The sequence below is a fragment of the Hakea prostrata genome, chromosome 3, assembly GCF_041222555.1.
Source record: "Hakea prostrata isolate BN-2017 chromosome 3, UWA_Hpros_2, whole genome shotgun sequence".
Classification (NCBI taxonomy): domain Eukaryota; kingdom Viridiplantae; phylum Streptophyta; class Magnoliopsida; order Proteales; family Proteaceae; genus Hakea; species Hakea prostrata.
Window position 1 is genome coordinate 68,835,952 of NC_142602.1, and position 20,898 is coordinate 68,856,849.

A 20,898-nucleotide genomic window follows, 5' to 3' on the forward strand; every position below is an offset into this window, starting at 1 on the left:
TTTCATCACGTTGATCAACTGGATAATCCCAAATTTGTTTTCTCAACCTTGGATCACGCTCAAAATCATTATTTTGCTCGCTTTAAGGTATTGGAGTCTGTTTAGGACGTTTTTCATGAGTTGAGGTCTCAAGAATAGATGTAGGCAATGATGCATCAACCATGTCATTCTCAACGCCTTTTCTTTTGAAAAAAGAATCAATGGTAAACTTTTTTCCCATGGTTAAAAAAATCCTTATACTTTTGACGACTGCACCACTCGATTCACTCCCAAGGAAGCCCTAGAAGTAGCTCATTCTCCAATATCCATTTGATTTGATTAACCGTTAAATTTGAAAAGTTGAACAAAAACATTCTCCTAAACTTGTAATCAACCACGAAATAAGTAAACATAAAAAAAATTCATTGATCTACTATTAAAAAAAGAAAAAGAAAATTCCAAATCTTTTTGGATTCTTTTATTTTCCTCTCCTATAGGCCTCTCAAGTTTTTCTAAAAATTCCCTTGTCTTCCAAAATTAACTACTATAACTAATAAGTGTATATAATTAATTTATGCCTAAAATTGTAATTTTTTTTTGGCATTTTTAATACGTATAACTTAATACATTGAAAACAACCACAACCAACGGGGGGGGGGGTTAGTCCAAGTGGTAAAAACCGTGTATTCAAGTATTTTAATACGTAATTAACTTAATAAATTCAAATCAACTACAAATAAAAATAATTAATTTAATAAAAAAAACAACAACAAAAAAGAAAGAGCTCACGGTTCACTCAAGTGTTTTAATATGTACTAAACTTAATAAATTCATACACCACAAATAAACATAAAAAAAAATTCAAACATATTCAACTAAAAAAAAAAAAAAGAAATAGAAAGCATTAATCGTGTATTCAAGTATTCAACATTAGAAAGAAAAAAGCATCAAAGATAAGAAATTAAAGGAGAAAAGAAAAAAAATTAATCCGAAAAAGAGAGAGATAAATAAAAATACCTGGTTGAGTGGTTGTAATCGTGTGGAGAAGATTCAGGATTCCAGGAGAAAAGTTGTAAAACTTCAGTCGTGCGTTAGAGAAGATGAGAGAATGAATAGGAAGAAAGGAGAATAAATAGAAAGAAATTTAGTTTCCAATTGGGAGTTAATAGTTTCCTCCTTAAAACTTGGATTTTAAATATAACCTTTATATAGAAAATTAGAATGACAAATAAATCCTTTATCCTAACGTTATTGGTATTTTACAAGAAAAAGAGAAAAACAAGGAGATATTATAGGCATTAATATATATTTTTTAAAAGGAGGGGCCCTTAGTGAGTCCGCCACTACCTTTCATTCTTCTTATGGCCTACATTTGCACTTTTAAGTTTGGAACTTCATAAATAATTTACATTAATTATTTTTAGATCAATTTTTTTTTTATAACCATAATGTGTGCATGGTATAGCTAGTTCCTTCAATGGTACGTCCGCACAACAAGGGGAATAAAAAAATTTTTTTGGGTCAAGAACAAGGAGCATATTTGCTTGACAAGGACAAGTCCTCCCATCGTAATCAAAGCTTACTTTATTTTCTAACCTTCTAATGTTGTTTAATATATACCTCCTCTCTCCAACATCTTATGTTACTAATAAGCTAATTTGTCTTTTGCAATCAATTAATAAATGTTGATCTCATGAAAATGACGTTTAAGATAAGTAATACAGACACTAAAGTAGCATCCACAAGTATAGTATTAATTATAGAGCTTTTTTCATGCTACTCACGTAAGTTGTGCCAAAGCTCTTGATAGTACTCATAGCAAAAATTACATGTTGCCCACACTAACCCTTTTCAAAAATTACAAGTTCTCCACAATTATTTTTCTGTTAACTTTAAAACTGAAATGACCATGTTGCCCATGGTGTGAAGGAAATTATAATTTTTTTCTTTTACAAAAACTCACTTAATTTTTTCAAATTTACGAAAAGAACTCCCTATTCACAGCTGGAATCTAAGGAGTTGGATGTAGAATTCAACAAAGAAGAATTTCGATCTTCTCTGTCACTTTCTTCTCCATCCATTGCTTGATCAAGCAAGCTCTTTCATGAGTTGCCATTTCTTCCTCGGGTAAAACACACACTACTTCCTCGAATAGCACCCACTCCTTCCCCTACCAGCGTCCACCGTCGGCAATTGAAGGTTCATCATCACTCGAAGAACTCTTGATCGGTTTGATCTGGTTCTCAACCTCTTTGATTTTGCTGAGGAACTGAGGAGGACATAGATCTCGTCTTGACCACAAACCAACCTATTGCAAAGAGAGTTTTTTCATGCCAGGGTGGTGGATATTTTTTTGGCAGCCAACATGAATTGTGCGAACCAAGGGTTTCTTTTTGGTCAATTTTAAAAAATTAAATGAAAAGGTTTGGTAAAAATATAAATTTATACTTTCTTTTATCCCACAGGCAAAATAGTCATTTTAATTTCAAAGTTAACCAAAAAGTAACTGTGGATAACTTATAATTTTTGAAAACATACATTGTGAATAACATGTAATTTTTTTCACTCAAGTGGGCAATCAAGAATTTTGGCCCAACCGAAATTGACAACGTGAAAAAAACTCTTAATAATATATATCTCATTGGTAGAGCATGACTCCTGTAACACTTTTTTTTCTAGATTTTTGCTTTAGTGGTGTGTCTGACGTGGTGGTGCCTATAGTACTCACAGTTGGATGCACATTACGTGGATTCGATTATAGATATATTATATTTTTTCTATTATTATTGTTGGAATTTGTTAATATAATTAATAAATTAAATGCCCAAGGGCAAATTTGAAAACACACTATTAGGACGGTTACAAAATATGGTTATGTATTTTGGTAACCACTGCATAAGTGAGTGTGTTTTACATTACATAAGTTTTCAAAGAAAATGAGGCGGCTCCAATCTCTCTCTCCCTCTCTCCAAGAAATGCAGGATGGAGAAACCTACTGGAGGTTTCCTTCCTTTGCATTAGATCATTCTTCCATCTTCTTTCCACATGGCATTTGGGTTGTGGAAATATTTCCCTTTCTTTGTGATTGTGGAATCACCCTGGTAGAGCTTTGGTGGGGGAACGAGAACGTGGATCCAGATTTACTTCCGCTGCGAATACTTAATAAAAGGGAAAGCGAATCCAGGTAAGGAATCTTTCCCTTGTTTTTTAATTGAATTGAAATTAATGGAGTATTACCAACATTGGCATCAGAGCCATTGGTTCCCACGGTTCTTTGTTCCTCCCCGTTGTTTAGTTTCATTTTTTTGGAGAATCCAAGGTTTATGAAACCCATGGAGAATTGATAGGGTTTTTGGAAACCCTTATGTTTTGGGTTCGGATCCGAATGGGAGGATCCTTCAGAATTTCCCTTGTAAATTTTTGCATCAATTGATTATCCATGTTAATTAATTTTGTTTAAAATTTATTGTTGGATTTTTTTGTGTTTTTGGATGATTTTTTTTTGGTGAAAAAACGTGTTTTTACCCTTTTTTGAAAGAAAAAAAAATTCATTCATGAAAAAATCAGAAAAAAACGTTGTTTTTTTTGTCACAATGGCCCAGATGGTCATCCGTCTAGTTGCAGAAATCCAGACGGATTCCCAGACGGAGAGCCGTCTCAGAATCCGTCTGATTTTTTGTGCAGTTTTGAATGTGTTTCTATTTACTGGACATCAATGGCTCACAATCTATGTAATGTTTGAGCATTGAGGGCCTAATGGGGCCTAGTGGGAGTTAATGACGTAGAAGTGTTTTGTGTGAACCAACTCATAGCATTAACATGATTGCATGTTTTATTTTAATAAAACTATTTTTTATTTATGGGTCTATCAATCATGTTTCTTGCACAAAATGAAACTAGTGTATAAGTCAACGTGGGTTTGCATGAGAATTTGATTGAATGTTTGTTAGCATCTCTTTTGGTTTAAATGCTTATCCCGTAGGTTAACTATGCTAGTATGATTTGCTGTTGCATGAGTTGTGTTTTATGCTAGATTAATTGAACTCATTCTTGTATGTAATATCTCTAGAATAAATGGCTGCTACCAAGAGCATTGTTGCTAACTTTTGGCACCGAAAGGTGCAGTATCTCCTAGAAGAATAGAACATGCTAAAAACCATAAACTAGACCATGTCCCCACCAGAGGAAGGTACCACTGCACAGTATAGCAGGAACCTTGAGCTTTACAATGCCTGGAAGAGGAAAGATTGGGTAGCTAGGATTAGTATCCTAAGCTCCATGAGGGATGACCTGATGCTTCGGTTAGAGAAGCATAGGACTGCAAAGTCTTTGTGGGAGGCTGTGAAGTTCCAGTATGGGGGGACTTCCACCTCAAGAGGCCACTAGCTCAGACTCACATTTGATGGTTATAAGATGTGTCAGGGTCACACCATGAGGCAGCATATAACCATCATGTCCAACATGATTACTGAGTTGAGCGCATGTGGGCGCCAAAAGACTAATGAGGAGCAAGTCTCTGCAGTCATCAGGTCATTGCCTAAGTCTTGGGAGCATATGAAGATCTTCTTGACTCATGTTGATGAGGTCAAGAAATTTGATCAAGCTGCCAAGCACCTTGAGCTAGAGGAGGATCGGATGTTGGCCGATGTCCCTCACGCTGAAGTAGTTGCTGCTGAAGCAAGCACTAGTAAGGGTGCAGGCTTCAAGTGCAAGAAGGAGAGAGCTCAACCTCAATGGTCTAGGCAAAGTAACAGAGGTGGGAACAGAAACAAGAGTGGTTTATGAGACATGGTTTTGGAGTTGTATTTGAAAACAATTCTTTGGTTTTGTATCTAGGTGATACAGTTTATGGTTATGGTTTTCTTAATAATGGTTATTGTATTGGATACAATTGATAATTTATCTAATCCTAGTAATGCTTTTGTTTGCCAAAATACTGTGTGTATTGATTCTAATTTATGGCATACTAGACTAGGACATATTGGTTTAGATAGGATGAACAGGTTGGCAAGAGAAGGTTTCTTAGGCCAATGTTCACTATTTGATTTGCCAACCTGTGAGTCATGTCTAGCAGGTAAAGCAACTAGAAAACCATTTGAAAAGGCTTTGAAAGCCTCTCTTCCTTTAGAACTTATCCATTCAAATGTGTGTGGACCCATGAATGTGCATACTAGAAAAGGACAGGCTTATTTCATCACATTCATAGATGACTATACACGATATTGTCACATTTATCTAATTTCTCATAAGTCAAATGCTCTAGAATGTTTTAAGAAATTCATGAGCTTAGTTGAGAATCAGTTAGATAAAATGATTAAAACTCATAGAACGGATAGAGGTAGAGAGTATCTCTCCGATATGTTCAAAGGGTTGTGTGATGAAAATGGGATATCTAGACAACTTACTATTCCAGGGACTCCATAGCAAAATGGGGTTGCTGAGAGGAGGAATAGAACCTTGCTAGACATGGTGAGATTCATGATGGCGCAGGAAAATCTACCCAACTCTTATTGGGGAGATGCTTTGCTGACTGGTGCCTATATCCTCAACAGAGTTCCAACTAAATCGGTTCTTTCCACACCATATGAGTTGTGGACCGGAAGGAAGCTAGATTTGAGTTACTTGCGCGCATGGGGATGTGCAGCATATGTTCACTCTACTTCTCACCAATATGGAAAGCTTGGACCTAGAGGAAGAAAGTGTATCTTTGTGAGATATTCTGAACCATCAAAGGGCCATGTCTTCATTGGACTAGATGAGAGTGAGAGGAGAACGGAACTTGAGTCTAGGGATGCAACATTCTTGGAGAATGATTTTCCATCTCTTTCTGGAATTAACAAAAAATCATCGGAATTCTTTGAGATACAAGATAGTGGTCTTGTCACTCCAAGGATTCAGATTCTGGATAATGAACCTGGGGTTCATCCAGAAGATCCTAGTGGGAGTGGGAGTGCAGATGTGCTTGCTACCTCTAAGGGTGAGCAATCTGACATGCACTTGCGCCATAGTGGGCACGGGCTAATTCCTAGTCGACGTTTCAACATAGAGGATGAAGCCTACATGGTAACTCCTGAAGAGATCGACTATGAGATGACTTCAGTCGATGAGCATGAACCAAAGAGCGTGCAAGAAGCTCTTGAGGGGTCAAGCTCAAAGGAATGGTTGAAAGCAATAGAGGAAGAGTTGGAATCGATGAAAGTTAATCATGTTTGGGACTTGGTTGACTTGCCGTCAGGCCGAAAGGCAATTGGGAACAAGTGGGTTCTCAAGATCAAGAGAAAGGCGGATGGATCTATTGAGAGATTCAAGGCTCGTTTAGTGGCTAAGGGCTACACCCAACGAGAGGGCGTTGATTATGAGGAAACTTTTTCCGCTGTGGTTAGGTTTGCCTCAATTCGCCTCATTCTAGCCATTGTTGCTCAATTGGACTTGGAGCTTTATTGGATGGATGTAAAAACAACTTTTTCTCAATGGAGAACTTGAGGAAGAGATCTATAGATCAACCTCAAGGCTTTGAAGCTAATGGACTTGAGTGCAAAGTGTGCAAGCTTAAGAAGTCCATATATGGCTTAAAGCAAGCATCTAGACAGTGGAATGTGCACTTCCACCAAGCTATGATGGAAAATGGGTTTTCCATGCTTAAGGAAGACCACTGTGTTTACACCAAGAGATCTGATGGTAATTATGTCATTCCGACACTGTACGTAGATGACATACTTATGGCTAGCAATAGCAAGGAGCTATTGGAAACCATTAAGAAATGGTTGTCCTCCGTATTTGATATGAAGGACATGGGTGAAGCAAGCTATGTGCTTGGTGTCAAGATTGTTAGAAATAGGCAAAAGAGATTACTGGATTTATCTCAGGAGACCTATATTGACAATGTCTTGACAAGATACCAGATGCACAACTGCAAACAAATTGATACTCCAGTGGAGAAGGGTTTGCATTTGAGCCTTGATATGGGTCCTAAGAATTCAGATCAAAGTTCCATTTGAGTGCCCCCCTAACATAAAGGGCAGCAGCGACACCAAGCACCATTTACTCTGCCATTTACATTTAGCCTTCAACTCCATCTCAAAAGTGATTGACGAAAGCCCCGGGTTAAGGTGGCTTGTAAAGATTGAAGTGGCGAGTGTAGGGGAGTTTCAAGGGAAGTAGAGAAGGAAAGGAAAAGGCCATTGAAGAATACTTGGGCGCTAGTAAGATTTACTTACTTAGCGAAAACCATGACAAGTACATCTTCACAAGCATATCGCGGATAAGGCTCACCTTACTGCCACTTCACCAGCCGAGGAAACCAAGATGGAAAGAGTTCCATATTCCAGTGCAGTAGGTAGCCTTATGTATGCTATGATGTTTACTAGGCCGGATATTTGTTATGCAGTGGGTTTGGTTAGTCAGTACCAATCAAACCCAGGCATAAAGCACTGGAAAGCAGTCAAGAGGATACTGAGATATCTCAGAGGAATGAGTAACTACATGTTGTGTTACCAAGGATTGGATTTGCGCTTAGTTGGCTATAGTGATGCCGACTGGGCTGGAGACATTGATGAGCACAAATCAACCTCTGGATATGCTTTCTTGCTGAATGGCGGGGCCATTTCGTGGTGTAGCAAGAAACAGGCTTGTATATCCCTCTCGACCATGGAAGCAGAGTATGTGGCATGCTCAGTTGCGGTTCAAGAGGCTGTTTGGTTGAGGAGATTCCTTCGACATACTGGGATTGTGATGACATTCAAAGAGGCTGCCCTTGTCTACTGTGATAGTACGACAACTCTTAGCTATGTCAAGGACCCCAAGTATCATGGGAAGACCAAATATATACAGTTGAGATATCACTTTGTTAGAGACATTACATCAAGGAAGAAAGTTGTACTTAAGCACATATCTACTAGTCAGATGGTAGTTGACCCTCTAACCAAACCTAAGCCAAGTATGTTTTTATTTCTCATGTAAAATCCTTGGGCTTGCGTAGATTGTGACTTACTTTTGTACTGAGACTTTCTTATTAATGAGTAATATGAGTTCATTCTAGCATTTCATTTATTCACTTTCTATGTGATTGTGTTTTTCTAGCATAAAACAAGATATGTCAATAGGCAAGAGAATGGCTCACTCACACGAGCATTGGCCTCTGGCGCCTTGGAGGCGAGCAGAGATGAGACGGATTGTGAATGACTTTGTGTAGGTCAATTCATAATCATGATGTCGCCTTGATTTGGAATCAAGATGAGTTTCTCTATTGTGAAGAGAATCGACATGAATGTTCCCACTATTCATGTTGCCTATAGAAGCCAGGTGCGAGTACTTTATGTGGCGCTAGGGTGGCGACAATAAAGAAACTCGGGTTAGGCACAAGAGGTTGCGACTAGACTAAGACCTATATGGTGTTGAGATGGACATACGTCCTATTGTATATAGAATGCTCCACCATAGCATGTATATCATACTATGTGTGCTTAGCGATCATTGGAAATGAGAGGATGGATCCGTGCTCCTCTCATTGTGTGGGTCCTAGACCTTATGGTCCATTAATGTTCTTAGTGACTTTCGACGACATCATGAAACGAATGATTGATGTGGCTACTTTGGGGTGTTACCTATGGTCATGATAGATTCGACCTAAAGGGGCACTACCGGGAGAGGAGTCAATCCTAAGTGTAGTGATGGTCTGGGGCGAAAGGAAAGGTTTGATTCAACTGCACCCTAAAAGTGTTTGCTGGCGCCAACTGTATGTGTTACAGTAGTAAACATTTTAAGGACAAGAAGGTGATCTCTCGAGGGGATCGAGATACCTTTAGTTTAGTGAGTTTGAATACATCTAGGACACTATGTTATACTAATGCTTATTTGATATGTTTCTTTGAGTGATGTGCCATTTCTGGCCTTTTGGGATGGTTTCTAGTTTGGGGCTCAGGCGTGTAGGTATATCACCGGTCGCACAACCCATTTTTCCAGTATGACTTGTGGATATTAGTGTCTGGGAGACAGGTAGTCTATGTATATGGGATACATAGCGAAGAGAAGAGATCAATATATATGTATATTTGGGATATACATGTGTGTCCTGGGTGAAAGATTAACACTTGCCCTTGTGCAAGTGGGAGCTTTTGGAATTTATTAATATAATTAATAAATTTAATGCCCAAGGGCAAATTTGGAAACTCATTATTAGGGCGGTTACAAAATAGGGTTATATATTTTGGTAACCACCGGATAAGTGAGTGTGTTTTACATTACGTAAGTTTTCAAAGAAAAGGAGGCGGGTCCCATCTCTCTCTCCCTCTCTCCAAGAAAAGCGGGAAGGAGAAACCTACTGGAGGTTTCCTTCCTTTGCGTTAGATCATTCTTCCATCTTCTTTCCACATGGCATTTGGGTTGTGGAAATATTTCCCTTTCCTTGTGATTGTGGAATCACCCCGGTAGAGCTTTGGTGGTAGAATGAGAACGTGGATCAAGATTTACTTCCGCTGCGAATACTTCATAAAAAGGAAAGCGAATCCAGGTAAGGAATATTTCCCCTGTCAATTAATTTAATTGAAATTAATGGAGTATTACCAACAATTATTATATCCGATGTTCATTCAGGCTGGCTCACACTTACCTTGACTACATCCTCAAGAAAGCTTTTATAATTAATATAGGCAGGACTTTGCCTCTAACCTGGAGGAGATTCAAACTTTAACCTCTAATGAGGAAGTGTTGATCTTTTGCAAGAGTTATCCCTGGGGTTCTCATTTTATATGTTTTTATAAAAAAAATAATAATAATGAAAAAAAAAGAAGGTAATCTTCCAATGAAGACTTAATTAATAATTGTGCACGTTTTGTCTTTGGTAAAAATCTTGCATGTTTTACGAGTTATCAAGTTGTTGGGGGTGGGGGTGGAAGCTACACTAGTAAAGATCAACCATATCTTTTCAAAAAAATATCTACACTCGCACGTTTAAAACAAATTTTATATTGCATTTTATAAGCTATAGTTGTATCAATCCTTGCCTATATATACAAGGATGATTTACATGTGTAACACACTGAATGCAAAATAGATGCTTAGGAATCTTAAGGGAAGAAAAGCGACGGAAGTTCAGCAAGTTCTTCACATGAATGGTGGGGATGGAGAAACTAGCTATGCCAGTAACTCCCAACTTCAAGTACTCTCTCTCTCTCTCTCTCTCTCTCTCTTATACTTTCATACTTTCATGTTTATTCCATTCAAGCAACTAAGCATGAACTTTGTTTTTTTCTTTCAGAAACTAGCGATAACCAGGGCAAAGCCACAGGTAATTCGAAGCATTTTAGATTTGTATTCCACCAAGTTATCTCAATGTCTAAGGATAGCAGATTTGGGCTGCTCATTGAGACCTAACACCTTACAAGTGATCACTTTATTTGTCATCAGTTGAATTGTAAAACACCGAAATTTCTAGTGTTCCTCAATGATCTTCCAAGTAATGACTTCAACACCATTTTCAGAACCTTGCCAACCTTCTATGATCAGCTAAAGGAGGATTTTGGTGAAATTTTTGGGCCAGTTTCTATCACAGGATTACCTAGTTCTTTCTATGAGAGGCTCTTTCAGTACTATAAACTTCTTTCATTCCTCTTAAAGCCTTCATTGGCTCTCTCAGGTTTGACACCTAATTAATACATATCATGCACGCTTGTTTGTTTTAGTATATTTATTTTAACCATGTATAGTGAAAACTATAGGTTCCTCCAGCAGTTGGAAGTAACAATAAGGGGAATATTTACTTGGCAAAGACAAGCCCTCCTAGTGTGCTGAAAGCTTACCTGGTGCAATTTCAAAAGGATTTTTCCTTGTTTCTTAGCTTGCACTCGAAGGAAATGACACCGCAAGGAAGAATGGTTTTGACATTTCTTGGCAGGAGAAGCGAAGATCCTTTTCGCTAAGAGAGTTGCATTTTGGACCTGTTATCTAATTCACTAAATGACTTGGTCATCGAGATATACATGCTTAATTAATGACTGGGTACAAATTTTCTCTTAGTATATAAATTTTTTACAAGTTTTCTTATCTTGTTTTAGGGCCACATTGAGGAAGCCTTAGTAGATTCTTTCAATTTGCCGTTCTATATGCCTTCTAGCAAAGAATTAGAGAGTAGGCTAATATGGTCCAGCTTTAAGGTAACGATGCCTAATTTCATCACGTTGATCAACTGAATAATCCAAAATTTGTTTTCTCAACCCTGGATCACGCTCAAAATCATTATTTTGCTCCCTTTAAGGTATTGGAGTCTGTTTTGGACGTTTTTCACGAGTTGAGGTCTCAGGAATAGAGGTAGGCAATGATGCATCAACCATGTCATTCTCAACGCCTTTTCTTTTGAAGAAAGAATCAATGGTAGACTTCTTTCCCATGGTTAAAAAAATCCTTATACTTTTGACGACTGCACCACTCGATTCACTCCTAAGGAAGCCCTAGAAGTAGCTCGTTCTCCAATATCCATTTGATTTGATTAATTGTTAAATATTAAAAGTTGAACAAAACATTCTCCTAAACTTGTAATCAACCACAAAATAAGTAAACATAAAAAAAAAAAAAATTAAAAAATAAAAAAAAAATTAAAAAAAAATTCATTGATCTACTATATTAAAAAAAGAAAAAGAAAAATTCAAATCTTTTTGGATTCTTTTATTTTCCTCTCCTATAGGCATCTCAAGTTTTTCTAAAAATTCCCTTGTTTTCCAAAATTAACTACTATAACTAATAAGTGTATATAATTATTTATGCCTAAAACTGTAACTTTTTATTTTTTTTATACAATAATGGCATAATATTATTTAATACGTAATAAGGTTATTAAATTCAAAACAACCACAAATAAAAATAAATAATTTAATAAAAAAGAAGCAATAAACTTTCGAGCAATACATATTCAACATTAAAAAAAAAAAAAAAATAGAAAGCATTAAGCGTGTATTCAAGTATTTTATTACATAATAAACTCAAATCAACTACAAATAAAAATAATTAATTTAATAAAAAAACAGCAATTAACTTTCATGCAATACATATTCAAGTATTCAACATTAAAAAGAAAAAAGCATCAAAGAAAAGAAATTAAGGGAGAAAAGAAAAAAAATTAATCAAGAGTTGCCATTTCTTTCTCGGGTAAAAACACACACTACTTCCTCGAATAGCACCCACTCCTTCCCCTACCGGCGTCCACCATCGGCAATTGAAGGTTCATCATCACTCGAAGAACTCTCGATCGGTTTGATCTGGTTCTCAACCTCTTTGATTTTGCTGAGGAACTGAGGAGGGCGTAGATCTCGTCTTGACCACAAACCAACCTATTGCAAAGAGAGATTTTTCATGCCAGGGTGGTGGATATTTTTTTGGCAGCCAACATGAATCGTGCGAACCAAGGATTTTTTTTTTTGGGTCAATTTTAAAAAATTAAATGAGAAGGTTGGGTAAAAATATTAATTTATACTTTCTTTTATCCCATAGGCAAAATAGTCATTTTAATTTCAAAGTTAACCAAAAAGTAATTGTGGATAACTTATAATTTTCGAAAACATACATTGTGAATAACATGTAACTTTTTTCATTTAAGTGGGCAATCAAGAATTTTGGCCCAACCGAAATTGACGGCGTGAAAAAAAAAACTCTTAATAATATATATCTCATTGGTAGAGCATGACTCTTGTTACACTTTTTTTTCTTTCTAGATTTTGCTTTAGTGGTGTGTCTGATGTGGTGGTTCCTATAGTACTGATGCACATTATGTGGATTTTATTATATATATATATTATATTTTTTTCTATTATTACTATATCCGATGTTCATTCGGGATGGCTCACGCTTACCTTGACTACATCCTCAAGAAAGATTTTATAATTAATATAGGCAAGACTTTGCCTCTAACCTGGAGGAGATTCAAACTTTAACCTCTAATGAGGAAGTGTTGATCTTTTGCAAGAGTTATCCCTGGGGTTCTCATTTTATATGTTTTTATAAAAATAAAAATAAAAATAAAAATAATAATAATAAAAAAAAAGAAGGTAATCTTCCAACGAAGACTTAATTAATAATTTTGCACGTTTCGTCTTTGGTAAAAATCTTGCATGTTTTACGAGTTATCAGGTTGTTGGGGGTGGGGGTGGAAGCTACACTAGTAAGATCAACCATATGATTTCAAAAAAGAATCTATACTCGCACATTTAAAACAAATTTTATATTGCATTTTATAAGCTGCTGACCTATACCACTCTAAGCCAGGCTTGGCCAACCCAAATTGGCCACCTGTCATGGGAAGGGAGAAGGGAAATACATGGGCTAGATAATTACATTAGGAAAAAATGAAAAAAGAAGATCTCAAGAAGATGTCTGGCTAGTTGGGATTTGTAGAGGATTGTGCTTCTCTTACATTTTTCTAGCACATATTTGGAAGAAAATTCATTTATGGTCCACCTTATCAGTACTTAGAGGTGGGCATCTCCCTCTTAATTGTCTAGTGGAGGCTGAAGGGAACATAAGGTAGAGGATCGAGACTCAGTGTAGACCATGCTAGTTTGGTTGATGTCAGACAAAGAAGATTATCTTTAGGCAAGGTGTGTGGCTCAAGCAAGGACGATGTTAGGTTGATATCAACACTGGTCTTCTTGAAGGTGCTTTGTTAAATCTAAGTTAACATAGGAAGTTGGTTGTACATTGCATTCTCTCATACGGGTATTTTCGATAATTCATTGTATTTCTCTTTATATAAGTATTTGTATTCTTACATTACATAATATAAGTACTTGTTGCCGGAGTTTGCTTGCTAGCCCTACCTTGCTCCCGCAAACGGAGTTTGCAACTACACGCCCTTGAATGCAACAGAATTGCGCTTGTAAGAACAGCAGAAGAAGTCTCTCTTTTTTTTTTTTTTTTTTTCATTCTTGATAAAAGAGGGGGCCTCAAGCCCTACTTAGTTGACTGACAATGACAAAGGCTTGCGAAACTAAGTAGCGCCTTTTGAATGGAATCTGTAGTAGTCTATCAGTGGTGCGAAGCGGCTTTGCCCCTTTTCAGTAGGGGAGCGAAAGGTTAGACCATAGAAAGTCAGCGAACAACGGTTCTTCTATGTAGGTATGGCCTTCCCCTTGACTCACCTAACGTCGAGCTAAGTGACTTCGTAAACTTTGCGTTCCACACTGTGGCAAATCGATACAAGCTATTGTGCGTGTTTTTGAGCAACTTCGTGGCATGAGTTGATTTGTCTTCCCACATGATTTATTAAACCACACTCTTTTCCACCCACTTTCTTCTAATTTTTAAATTCATCAATAGTGAATGTCCCCTGTCCAGAGTTCACTCCAAGTTTATTGAAAAAAAAACATGGCAAACAAAATACTGCATCTTTTAAAGGAGAATACTCTAACAAGAAATGAAGAACCTTAAACCACAAAGATTGAAAACGTCGACGATGACTTGATGGCCCAGATTTTGCATATTCTTAAAGAATAGGCTGATATGGTCCAGTTTTAAGGCAAGGATGCCTAATTTCATCACGTTGATCAACTTGATAATCCCAAATTTGTTTTCTCAACCATGGATCACGGTCAAAATCATTATTTTGCTCCCTTTAAGGTATTGGAGTTTGTTTTGGACGTTTTTCACGAGTTGAGGTCTCAGGAATAGAGGTCGGCAATGATGCATCAACCATGTCATTCTCAACGCCTTTTCTTTTGTAGAAAGAATCAATGGTAGAATTTTTTCCCATGGTTAAAAAAATCCTTATGCATAATAAGCTTATTAAATTCAAAATAACCACACATAAAAATAAATAATTTAATAAAAAAACAACAATAAACTTTTAAGCAATACATATTCAACATTAAAAAAAAAAAAAAAGAAATAGAAAGCATTAAGCGTGTATTCAAGTATTTTAATACGTAATAAACTTAATAAATTCAAATCAACCACAAATAAAAATAATTAATTTTAGAAAAAAACAGCAATTAATTTTCATGCAATACATATTCAACATTAAAAAAAAAGAAAAATAGAAAGTATCAAACGTGTATTCACTATTCAAGTATTTTAATATGTACTAAACTTAATAAATTCAAATCAACCACAAATAAAAATAATTAATTTAATAAAAAAAACAGCAATAAACAGTAAACTTTCATGCAATACATATTCAACATTAAAAAAAAAAGAGAAAAACAAGGATATATTATAGGCATTAATATATATATTTTTTAAAAGGGGGGGGGGGGCTTAGTGAGTCCACCACTGCCTTTCATTCCTCTTATGGCCTACATTGGCACTTTTAAGTTTGGAACTTCATAAATAATTTACATTAATTACTTTTAGATCAATGTTTTTTATAACCATAATGTGTACAAGGTATAGCTAGTTCCTTCAATGGTACGTCAACACAAGAAGGGGAATTTTTTATTTTTTTCAGGTCAAGAACAAGGGGCATATTTGCTTGACAAGGACAAGTCCTCCCATCGTAATCAAAGCTTACTTTATTTTCTAACCTTCTAATGTTGTTTAATATATACCTCCTCTCTCCTACATCTTATGTTACTAATAAGCTAATTTGTCTTTTGCAATCAATTAATAAATGTTGATCTCATTAAAATGCCGTTTGAGATAAGTAATACAGACACTAAAGTAGCATCCACAAGTATAGTATTAATTATAGAGCTTTTTTCATGCTTCTCACGTAAGTTGTGCCAAAACTCTTGACAGTACTCATAGCAAAAATTACATGTTGCCCACAGTGACCCTTTTCGAAAATTACAAGTTCTCCACAATTATTTTTCTGTTAACTTTAAAACTGAAATGACCATGTTGCCCATGGTGTGAAGGATAATAAATTGTTTTTCTTTTACAAAAATTTACTTAATTTTTTCAAATTTAGGAATAGAACTCCCTGTTCACAGCTGGAATCTAAGGAGCTGGATGTAGAATTAAACAAAGAAGAATTTCAATCTTCTCTGTCACTTTCTTCTCCATCCATTGCTCGATCAAGCAAGCTCTTTCAAGAGTTGCCATTTCTTCCTCGGGTAAAACACACACACACACTACTTCATCAAATAGCACCCACTCCTTCCCCTACCGGCATCCACCGTCGACAATTGAAGGTCCATCATCACTCGAAGAAATCTTGATCGGTTTGATCTGGTTCGCAACCTATTTGATTTTGCTGAGGAACTGAGGAGGACGTAGATCTCGTCTTGACCACAAACCAACCTATTCCAAAGAGAGATTTTTCATGCCAGGGTGGTGTATATTTTCATGGTAGCCAACGTGAATTGTGCGAACCAAGGATTTTTTTTTTGTCAATTTAAAAAAATTAAATGAAAAGGTTTGGTAAAAATATAAATTTATACTTTCTTTTATCCCACAGGCAAAATAGTCATTTTAATTTCAAAGTTAACCAAAAAGTAACTGTGGATAACTTATAATTTTCGAAAACATACATTGTTAACAACATGTAATTTTTTTCACTTAAGTGGGCAATCAAGAATTTTGGCCCAACCGAAATTGACAGCGTGAAAAAAAACTCTTAATAATATATATCTCATTGGTAGAGCATGACTCATGTTACACTTTTTTTTCTAGATTTTGCTTTAGTGGTGTGTCTGACGTGGGGGTGCCTATAGTACTCACCGTTGGATGCACATTATGAGGATTTGATTATATATATATATATATATATACGATGTTTATTCGGGCTGGCTCACGCTTACCTTGACTAAATCCTCGTGAAAGCTTTTATAATTAATATAAGCAGGACTTTGCCTCTAACCTGGAGGGATTCATACTTTAACATCTAATGAGGAAGTGTTGATCTTTTGCAAGAGTTATCCCTGGGTTTCTCATTTTATATGTTTTTATAAAAAAAAATAATAATAATAAAAGAAGGTAAACTTCCAACGAAGACTTAATTAATAATTGTGCACGTTTCGTCTTTGGTAAAAACCTTGCATGTTTTATGAGTTATTAGGTTGTTGGGAGTGGGGGTGGAAGCGACACTAGTAAGATTAACCAAATGTTTTCAAAAAAAAAAATCTATACTCGCACGTTTAAAACAAATTTTATATTGCATTTTATAAGCTATAGTTTTATCAATCCTTGCCTATATATACAAGGATGATTTACATGTGTAACACATTGAATGCAAAATAGATGCTTAGGAATCTTAAGGGAAGAAAAGCCATGGAAGTTCAGCAAGTTCTTCACATGATTGGTGGGGATGGAGAAACTAGCTATGCGAGTAACTCCCAACTTCAAGTACTCTCTCTCTCTCTCTCTCTCTCTCTCTCTCTCTCTCTCTCTCTCTCTCTCTCTCTCTCTCTCTCTCTCTCTCTCTCTCTCTCTCTCTCTCTCTCTCTCTCTCTCTCTCTCTCTCTCTCTCTCTCTCTCTCTAATACTTTCATTTTTATTCCATTCAAGCAACTAAGCATGAACTTTGTTTTTTTCTTTCAGAAACTAGCGATAACCAAGGCAAAGCCACTGATAATTCGAAGCATTTTAGATTTTTATTCCACCAAGTTATCTAAATGTCTAAGGATAGCAGATTTGGGCTGCTCATCGGGACCTAACACCTTACAAGTGATCACTTTAATCATTGAAGCGATCTATGAAACATGTCATCAGTTGAATTGTAAAACACCGGAATTCCTAGTGTTCCTCAATGATCTTCCAAGTAATGACTTCAACACCATTTTCAAAACCTTGCCAACCTTCTATGATCAGCTAAAGAAGGATTTTGGTGAAAATTTTGGGCCAGTTTCTATCACGGGATTACCCGGTTCTTTCTATGAGAGGCTCTTTCCAAGCAGTACTATAGACTTCTTTCATTCCTCTTACTGACCTTCATTGGCTCTCTCGGGTTTGAAACCTAATTGATACATATCATGCACGCTCGTGTGTTTTAGTATATTTTTTCTAACCATGTATAATGAAAACTATAGGTTCCTCCAGCAGTTGGAAGTAACAATAAGGGGAATATTTACTTAGCAAAGACAAGCCCTCCTAGTGTCTTTGAAAGCTTACCAGTGCAATTTCAAAAGGATTTTTCCATGTTTCTTAGCTTGCGCTCAAAGGAAATGACACCGGAAGGAAGAATGGTTTTGACATTTCTTGGCAGGAGAAGTGAAGATCCTTTTGGCAAAGAGAGTTGCATTTTGGACCTGTTATCTAATTCACTAAATGACTTGGTCTCTGAGGTATACATGCATAATTAATGACTGCGTTCAATTTTTCTCTTAGTATATAAAATTTTTACAATTTTTCTTGTCTTGTTTTAGGGCCGCATTGAGGAAGCCTTAGTGGATTCTTTCAATTTGCCGTTCTATATGCCTTCTAGCAAAGAATTAGAGAGTACAGTTTGTGCAGAAGGATCCTTTTATCTTGATAACTTAGAAATATTTGATACCAATTGGGACGCAAGTGACAGTGATGACAATGAGTTAATGTTGGATACCTTTATAAGAGGGCAGAAGGTGGCGAAGTATATAAGAGCTATTTTCGAATCCATGCTTGTTGACCACTTTGGAGACTCTATCATTACTACCTTATTCAGCAGGTTCATGGAGTATGTCAGCAAGCACCTCTTAAAGGAAGAGGGTAAGCTCGTTAATTTTGTTATTTCCTTGAGAGCAAAGTGATGTTTTAGGACCTTGAGGAGTGTAAAAATATTAATGTTGGTCATCTCCTCAAGTAATAAGTAGATGCACTTTGGTTATTTCCTCAATAAATGTTATTGTGATTGTTGGCCGGTGCGGTCATTAATGGTGCATGTCTTAATATATGTATCTGATTAGTTCTCTACACCATCGTTGGAAAATTAAGTTTTCACTCAACGGCATTTCTTTTTCAAGGCTAATGTGTCGAGCTAAGTCTCTCTTTTTCTTTCTTTCTTCTCTTTTCTTTACATTCTTATTTTCATCATATTCTATAATCTCAATCTCTAGACGAAAAGGGAAAGATAAAGTTGTGTTGGTTTCATATTGTGAAGGAAAAAAGAAATTAACATCGAAGTAACATACAAAAGTTCTAAGGTCTGCTTAATTATAGATCTAAATTGTGGTCTATCAATACTATATAGCCTGATAAAAGTATAAAGAAAACTAAAATCAGTAAAAGTCAAACTTGGGAAAACCATCATATTGTTCAGATTAGGAAAACCATCATATTGTTCAGATTAGGAAAACCATCATTTAACCATTACTATGGCTTCTCCTTTGATTTCACCTACCAACATCGTTTCTCTACTATTTTTAGAACTTGATCGAAGCAACTATCTCCTTTAAAAATCCCAATTTAAAATTTAGAAAAAAATTTAAGGATTTATTAGTACATGAGGACAATGTGTTAGTAAATCCCCTCTCCTCCCCCAACAAAATTTGAGTTCAGATCATCTCCCCATCATGAGAGAACAATGTACTCCCTCGTTAGTTTTCAACCACTTAAATAGCAGATGGGGTCGACATGAGACCCATTGAATTCTCATTTTTCTGTATGGAATGGTCCATGAGAGATTTTCAGTATGGTCCGTGCCTTCTCTTCTCTGTTTAATGTCACAATTAATTTGATTTTCTCAAAATCTGAAAATGGAGTGAGCGAGTGAGAGAAATGACGGCTATGAAACACAGAGAGACAACCATGGAATCCATTGATGAGCATTGATAGCCCATTGTTTAATGATTTTTTACGGACTGTACGATTGGCTTGGTGATTGAGTGTCCAGCAAGGCACTTGACTGTTCCACATTGAAATTTGAATGCTCATGAGAATAAATCTGAAATCTGAAATTTCAATAAATCGCCAAATTGGAGTGATTGGGAACATGAGAGAAGCTCGAGGCCGTAGATCCCGCTGACTTGCTCCATGTTCTCTGTTGAAAACTATAAATAAATTCTTATTAAACTGTTCGGTTTGTTGGTACGCAAGTTTAATTACGTATCTAATGCAATCCAATTTTAAGATAGATTGAAGCGTCTACCAAAAAAAAAGATTGAAGGGCTTAATTTAATCTCTCCCATCAACTTTAAACTTTTATTATATTAATTAAATACTTAATATTTGGTATCGAAACTGACATCAACTTTAAACTTTTATTATATTAATTAAATACTTAATATTTGGTATATAAACTGACATCACGTCAATCACATTCGTATTCGTATAGTTAAACAAACTAGAAGGTGAAAGAAAAAATGAAAGAAAATAAAATAAAAGAAAAAACGTGGCTGACATTTCTCTAAGGACTGTGGTCTTTTTGAAGGTGCTTTGTTAAATCTAAGTTAACATAGGAAGTTGGTTGTACATTGCATTCTCTCATACGGGTATTTTCGGTAATTCATTGTATTTCTCTTTATATAAGTATTTGTATTCTTACATTACATAATACAAGTAAGATTCATCACATGGAGGTGCACATAATTATTGTAGTTCCTAATCTTATTAGGAAGGGGTTCCATTCCAACCACCTCTATGAGGGCTAGCTTTTTCGGTTTCTGTTAGGGGTGTAAACGGACCGGATTCGGATCGGATAGTGTTAATACCATATCTGCATCTTATTATATTCGGAAGGATTTAGTCGAATTCGGATGATAATCGGATACCTATTTTCTTAAGTAAATTCTTCTAAATAGACATGTATACATATTGAATATAAGTTTTTGACTGCAAGTTTACATCTTTACCATTTTATTTGTGAGGACTAAGCTTGTGATATGGAGAGATTATGATCAGGGTTTTTGGTTCATCACTTACTGGAGCAGCACAAAAGTGGTTTTCAAACATCCCCTCTGGAAGGATCGTAAACTTTGACAAATTGGGAATTGGCGCGCCAATTCATAGGGCGATTCCAGAGTGGAATACAGGTCAAGAAAATGGAAGAAACCTTGTTTACTGTCAAACAAGGAAAGAGCGAATCAA

General features: G+C 36.0%; 1 pseudogene across 1 annotated transcript; it reads left to right on the plus strand.

The window, feature by feature from the left end:
- The first annotated feature begins 17,144 nt into the window (after positions 1 to 17,144).
- On the plus strand, positions 17,145 to 18,856 carry LOC149022883 (putative jasmonic acid carboxyl methyltransferase 2; annotated as a pseudogene). The gene is made up of 4 exons (XR_016172039.1): positions 17,145 to 17,244; positions 17,440 to 17,845; positions 17,928 to 18,182; positions 18,264 to 18,856. The product of XR_016172039.1 is annotated as a putative jasmonic acid carboxyl methyltransferase 2 (transcript).
- The last annotated feature ends 2,042 nt before the right edge of the window (positions 18,857 to 20,898 follow it).